This window comes from Haliaeetus leucocephalus, unplaced genomic scaffold, assembly GCF_000737465.1.
Source record: "Haliaeetus leucocephalus isolate CR32 unplaced genomic scaffold, Haliaeetus_leucocephalus-4.0 Scaffold284, whole genome shotgun sequence".
Classification (NCBI taxonomy): domain Eukaryota; kingdom Metazoa; phylum Chordata; class Aves; order Accipitriformes; family Accipitridae; genus Haliaeetus; species Haliaeetus leucocephalus.
The window spans coordinates 1-7894 of record NW_010972720.1 but is presented as its reverse complement, the minus strand read 5'-3'; positions in this window follow the sequence as shown (position 1 = coordinate 7894).

Genomic DNA, 7894 nt, shown 5'->3' with positions numbered 1-7894 from the left:
CAAATATCCTTCTGCAGTTTGTTCATCATTTAAATACAAGGTCAAATTTTTACAACTGAACGTAAAACACATAGTGCCTTTGTATTCATTAAAACAATCAGGAAAATAATGAGAAAAAAATATTTTGGAGAATGGAAATAAATACTTGCCATAGACAAGACAATGAGACCATGCCAATTTTTGTAGGTTGATATATGTTATTGTATTTAAAATGAATTGCAGACTCAACCTTAAGGTATGCTCCATCCCATCTTCCTTTGTCAGTGTGGGAATTGGCTGTATAGCCTGGGCCTCACTTGTCACTTAACGTATCTCTAGGGTAGGGCTCTGCAGGTATTAGCCTCAGAAATTGAGAGTTTATATATTCTCATGACATCCTAGTTACTGACAGTACACATACTTCTTCAAATGTTGTTCACCAGAAGTTTTCTAGGCACGTGCCGTTTGCAGCAGTTGGAGTGCCAAGTGCTGTTTGGCCAGATGGTACGTGAGGCTCCATTTCCCCTCCCCTTTTGCTAGCATGTCAAATAATGCTGACCTTAGTTCAATCATTCTCTGCAGCTCAGGAGACAGAAATGCTTGAGCTCTGTGGTTGGCCAGCTGGACAAACCACACCAAACTTACTAATAAACAAAATAACTATGGAAAGAAGTGATAGAAGACACTGTTAGAATGCAGAATCAAAAATATATATTGATATATGCTATGAGTTAGGAAAAAATGAAGTTTTAGCTTTCTGGCTCTGTAATTCATGCTTCCCAAAATGTCTGACATAAAAAAGCTCATCAATCTTGAGAGGAAAACCAAAACAAATCCAAAACCAACACATCATCAAACATTATGTTAGGTTGCCAAAATGGAAAACATTTTGATGGCAATAATAATAAAGAATAGTAGGGTGCAAATGGATGCAAGTAACAGATAATAAGATTCAAAGACTTTGAGTTTGCACTTTAAACCAAAGTTAGAAAGCATAAGCATATCTGGCATTCAGTTTAAGTGCTGTCTGAACCTGTCACAGTCCTTACTAGTCAGAAGGATGGTGGTGGGGAGGAGAGAAAATGTAGGACATGAGTGCATTTATTCAAATCTAATTTAAAATACCTGTGCTGGCTCTTCATCTCTGCATCAGCTTTGAACAAGTTCAATTCCTGTAAAGATTAGTTATCTCAAAGTATTTCCTTTCACACATTCAGGTTTGTGGTATCACAAAATGAACCAGTAAGTCACTGATCTTTTCAGCATTTATGATACTTGCACTAAAATCAGAAAGAAGTGACTAACTTAGTGAATGCTTTAAGGCTGGATTCCTGCATAGTCCTTGGAACGAAAAATGAGTAAAAGTGGTTTTCGAAGTAGATACCACCTCTCAGTCAGAATGGAAGCAAGCATTAATAATTTCTGAATATATATCTTTATTCATGAAACAGTGAAAACAAAAAAAAAGGGCTTTGCATGAATGCATATTTGCAGAAATACAATGGAGGCATTGATCATAGAAATGAATATACGGATTTGCAGGCTTGTAAATTTTTGACCAAAAAACTCAACACAGCCTTTGTAATGTATCTTTCAGGCAAAATAATGGATTTTTGAATGTGGTCAATTCTCCCTTCGTTCATCAGAGTTGCTGAACGCTTCTTTTATGAAGTATTCACTGCCTCATTATTTGAGGCTCACCATCAGTAGATTAAACCTGATCTAGTAAATGCCTATCTCCTAGCCAGGATCTAATTAAAACCACTATGTTTTTAAGTAGAACCAAATTAAATATGAAGGTTCAGGTAAAAACTTTTAGAAGATACAGTAAAATACAACTTCTTTTTAATACAAGTCCTTTGTGGGAAAGAACTATCGCCCTTTTGTTTGTTTTTAAACAAATTAAAATTTATTTAAAATTTTCTTATAGTGTACACATTGTACTTGGCTTCGTCTTCCATCCCACGGAAGACATTTGTCCCAGAGTGTTATTTTTGATGAGGATTTTCAGTATACCTCACTTGTATTTGGATTTTCAGAGTGGTTTTTCAGCAAATTCAGCATTCTGCCAATATATAACAGTTCTCTGACCTGAGATTTACAGTGTACATGCTGTCAGGATACTTGGAAGGAATTTCTACATAACTAATGATGTCTTACTACTGGCATAGCTCACAGAGTTATTGTCGCAATGTTGTGTACCTTGAAGAAAGTACTTTGCTACTTTTTGGTGTTTACACAGCCTAACGTTTAGGAAGATTTATTCTATCACAACCTATGTCAGTTTTATCCTGTAACCACTTTCATAGTTTCAGTCTTTGACAAGCCTGCAGAAGCATTCCTGGTTCACTTTATGGACTTAATTTCAAAATCTTCTGGATTTTATTACTTATTAAACTTATTTCACCTGTTTTCATTTAATTTTTGAAATATGGGCACAAGCAGATCTGGGCCAAGCCTTTAGAGCTGAACTTTGGTAATTTGGGGTCTGAATTCAGTGTGATTACACAGCAATAGCCTACCACTTGCTGTGTGTTGTAGCCTTTTTTTTTTTTTTTTTTTGTCCAGTAGCAAATAATTTGAGAGTGCTGTGTGATATTCACCACGGAAGGCAAAGCGAAGGAAATTTGTTGGTAGACAGTCCATTGGAGACAGGGATTGATTCTTGTATGCTGCAGTGCTGTCTGTGTCTCTCTGAAGTAAATCCTGTGCGGACGATCCATACACCTGTCACAGAGTGACAGGCCTTAGTGCCGTGATTGCAGGTGGCACTACTGTCCTGTGGTGACAAGATGCTACACAGCAGGTGAGAAGTAAAAAACTCACTTCAAAAGCAACGCAGAAATCCAAGAGGATGCTTTTCTGGGCAAGTGACTGCTGTAATGCCCTTTGGTGTAGTTTTATGGGGAGGGTGAAAGCATGAAAGAGATGGTGTAGTTCTAGGTCGTTGAGCAAGACTGAATGCTCACAATAATCCCCTATACTGAGAGATAAACCTGGAGGTTGTAGCAGGCATTTTGTTTTGCAAAGACTTGTTACAGTCTTGTGATATTTTAGAAGCATCTGTGGTTACAACATTCTTTTGCTCAACATTCCTCAATAAAATGAGGAAATAAGTCAAAACAACATTCACCTTGGGAAAGCTGGGGCTCTGCTTCCAGAACCTAGGGACCAGGGTGCAAAATCATGTTTCCTCCCCAAATTATACAGGATTTGCATGCCTAAACATGCCTAGGAAATGCATACCTAGCAGCAGTCTTCCTCACTCCACAAACTGAGAAAGCAGAGCAGTAGAGGCATTTGGTAACTGAATGAAATTACAGCAGATTGAATTTTGATCAGGGAGCAGGCAACTACATGGGAATAGGTTGTTCCTTCCCATTATCTTTGGTTAGGGAATTTCTACTGCCCTGTTTTGAAGCAGGGCATTTTTAGGGTTGATTGAACACCTGAATGTAGTTACACGTACTGCTATTTCACTTCATTTCCACTTAAGTCAGCTGTGACTGACCAATAAACCCCTATAATGGAAGAAGGCTTGGAGGAGCTGGGCAAGGGCAGCATGCCCATGAAGCTCAGGGAATAATGCAGGATGTGACTGACCACAGCTGTTGTGAAGAAAGCTGATTTTATCTCAACACAAAGGGGACTGAGGCTGGCCTTTGTTTTAGATAAACGGCTATCAACAGTTGAGTGCCTGAACTGATAGTGTAAATGTTTATAGTTGAGTTCATTAAAAGGGTGTGAATGTCTCCCTGAGTTAGCCAGACCAACTTGAGGGGAGTGAATACACACATGTCTCGGCCCAACACAGACTTTAAATACTAAACAACTAGCAAAATAACTTGGAAGAGAGCAATGGGCTTGAGCTGGCTTCAACCCATGTATTCCTTCCTGGTGACTGGGCATGCCCGGTATTGTAACAGTGAGCATAACATAGAGACCAGTAATAGGGATCTCATCAGTATCACATTTGTATTGTGTTTTCAGTACATTGTGTACTACTCTGCTAGACTGAAAATCCTGTGTAAAATCACTTATCTTCAGATAACTAGATTTGATATTACACGTTACAGCCTCTCTGGGTGGAATATCTAAAAGAACCTGGTGAGAGACTATTGGACTCTGACAGCAGGATGGCCAGTTTTGAGTCTATGGTCATTTCTTTTTTGCTTACATAACATCTTTTTCTCGCCTAAGCTCTGAAAAGCATAGGGAAATTAGTAGTATGATCTTGTGACTTTTCTTCCACATGCCTTAAGATGGTCACTAGAAGGATGCTAAGTCATTCCCCTGTTGAGATTTTTCTTACTTAATGTTTATTTTTAAAAATACATTTAATTCTTCTAAATATCCACCAGAAGATCCTGAACATCAAGTGATTTTTATGTGAAAGAAAAAAAGCTGCCTACACAGAGAAAAATAAACCTTTAAACACCCTCCAGTGAATGAAATGTCCAACAGGGTTCTGAGTAATTCAAGCAACAGCTCCCCATCAATCAGGACAAATTGTTAGGAAGGCCATAGCACTGGTACCATCATCAGATTCCAACAGCTTTGAGGCAGCAATCACATTACAATAACTCCTTCTGAAGATTAGTTGAAAATATTTTACAGGACCAGAAAGCACATCATAAATCAAAGTGAATAAAAACCTTCAGAATTGCTACAGCTTCCTCCGTGAAATAGAAAACATGAGGTGGCAACTGCTGTGAGACAGAGCATCAAGAATTACTGTAGTGATCATCTTAAAAAAAGGGGGACACACCACAATTTATGCTTTTATCAGAAGCCACCCTAGATAGAAACAACATAAAAAAAAATTACTGATATGCCCAACAAGAGCAGTAGTAAACTGTGGCAAAAATCAGTACAGAGTATGTTGTGCACCTTGAGCACTAGGCTGCTATAGAATAAAGGCAAAAGAATTCAGGAAAACAGGATCAGAAGAACAGTGGTGCAAGGAGGGGGAAAGGCTAGGATTGCACTGACATCATCTTTCCTTTTCTTAAGAAATAGTTTGACAATTAAAGTCGTTATCATTTAATTGTAGTTCAGCACTTCTAGGTTATAATTTATAATGTTAAAAATTAATTTCCAGCCTTTCATCTACAGACTGAATAAGTTTCTTTCTTTGATTGGTAAAAAGCAGGCTCTTTTAAAGTTAAACTTTTCTGGTCAGAACTCTAAATGCTAATTCAGCTTTAGTCTGCTGAAATTGGCTTTATCAATGAAACTTTTTAAAAGAGGAGAAGCTACTAAAATATCCAAATTCTCCTGTATGTCCTTAATCATTAAGCTATTTTAAGATCCACACTAGCATATATTAAAGTGTCAGGGACTATTTCCATTGTTTGGAAGGAAGGCAGACCGGGCCTTTACTGTTTTCTCTGACCCTGGGTTTATAAGTCTGAGTCTCCCTCTGTAGGAAAGTCCCATTTTAATTATTTATCTGTAACCAGCTACTGTATACTCAATACTAAAATTGAAGGCAGTATTCTCTCTCCAGACTAAAACCAAGTATGCTCTGTGTCTGCCTTCTTCAAATAAAAGTGATTCAGAGGTTCGCTGGAGTACAAAATAACTAATTGACATAGGTGCTGAAATACAAAACTGCTAAACTCAGGAAGATGGCGAGATATGGGTGGGGAATAAAATAGCTAAGATTCATGCTTACATCAACTTTGTGATCCTGAATTTTAATGAATTTTAATGAACATTATATTACTGTTTGCTATGAGCAGAAATTACACTTCATGGCAAAGCTAAATCCACAGCAGTGAAAGTTGCATTGTGGTTGTCTTGGTGACATCAGAGGAAGAGTACACCCCGACAGGAAACAAAACTTCTCCAGGCAGGGAGGAGAGGAAAAAAACCTTGGGTTGGGACGCCGCCCTAGGTAACTTCTTGAGGTAGAGAGCCCTCATCTTTTAGGTGAGTGATACGTGCATTTTGAGTCATCATTTTAAATCTTAAGAATTCTTAAGTCGGCCGTCTAGTATTAATTCCCTTTGCATCACTGAGCCTGTGGTTTACAAAATGTTACCAGAGTTCTAACTAACTTTTTACTGAAGAATAAATCTGAGTTTAACACCTGTTGGATTTGATTGTGCGTGCCTCCGTAACAGGTACATTCACTGAATATAATTTCTTAAAATACAATGCTCTCCTATGCACCCACACAAGTAAAACAAAACTGTGATTCAGAAGTAACAGAAATTTTTTGAAAGTTGAGAAGGGCTGGGACATTTTTGGATCACTTTTAACATTCTTAGTACTAGGACTTTATCGAAATCTTATGGTTAGTGTCAATGGAGGTCTTTTTATTGATTTCAGGGAGCTTTGGGTCATGCCCTTAGTGAGCAAAACTGTTTTACACCTTGCTGAGGAAAGCAAGGAGAACTTGTTGATGGACAGTGGAGGGTCTTCAAGGTGGTCAAAAGGCTGGAGCACTAGCCCTGTGAGGAGAAGCTGAGGGAATTGGGCTTAGACTGCAGAAGAGACAGCTTTGTGGGGACCCAACAGCTACTCTGCAGGACCTATGGGAAGACCATCAAGAACATGGAGCCAGGCTCTGTACTGAGGTGCGTGAAGAATGAAAAGCAAGTCATAAAACAAAGCAGGGAATGTTCTGGCTGGATGTGAAGAAGACATTTTTTACTGTTGGGATAACCAAGTAGTAGAAGTTGCCTGAAGAACTTGTGGAGTCTTGGTCCTCAAAGGTTTTAGAAACTGAACTGGGCAAATCTCTAACCACCTTGATCTGAATTCAGTGTTGACCCTGTTTTGATAAGGAGGCTGGGCTAGATGACCTACCAACCCTCCATTCCATCTAATAATTGTATAATTTTTTTTCAAAGCCAAAAATTAACAGGAATTTCTCCAATAACATTTTAAAAATAAGTAAACATTATCAATCAACCATTGGTCTCAGTGATGTGGGATTGAGTGATAACAACATGTGCATTATGCTCTGGGGGTCAATCCTGTAGGGTGTACACCAATTCCAGACATATACTTTGAAGAATTCTAAACTTTTTGCAGGATCAGGCACAAAACTTGACATTTGTGTCAGTGATTGCTGGTGTCCATTGTACATAATGTGGCTATTTGACTTATCATGCTGGTAAGAATTGTGTACATTGTCAGTATAAAACCACTGTAAACTTCATGTGCAATTTATTTATGCATTTTCATTTCCCAAAAGGGAAACTAATGAAGATATAATGAGCATGGAGCCTAAGAGATTTGACTGTTAGGAGTGACAGACTTTGATACTTGCACAGAAAATAAAGTTGTTGTTTATGGATATTAAGTGAGCCTAACTATAATGTCTGTATGGAAGCTACAGCAAGCCAGTTTATCTTACCAGTCATAAATCAATCACATTAAAAAGATTCCTTCCCTAAATGGGTTTTATTTATAATAATCTAGGGCGGATCCCATAATAATTAAGGTGTTCACTATTTCAGTAGTATCTGAATGTAGTTACACATTTCCAAAGGGATGTTAGCGTACACTGAAACTGCAGAGCTGAACTTCTAAGCATCTTGAACCAGATCAGAGTCAGTGCAGAAAGCTCATTATTCAGCTCTGTCATGGTAAATATAGTCATTCATCAAAAAAAAAAAAAAAAGAAAAAGAAAAAAAAAGGGAGGGGAAGTCTAAATATTGTCTTAAGGAAATACCTATCTAAAAAGCATAAAGAAGAAATGTGGGCTAGGTCCTCAGTTGGCGTAAATGTACATAACTTTGTCAGAGTCAGTAAAGCTTTGTTTTACACAAGATGATGGTTAAACTTGGTTAAACTTAGACAATCTCCTAACCCCTCTCTTCCCCAGATACCATTCAGATATCCTCATTACTAATTGTCCTGGTTTCAGCTGGGATAGTGTTAATTGTCTTCCTAGTAGCT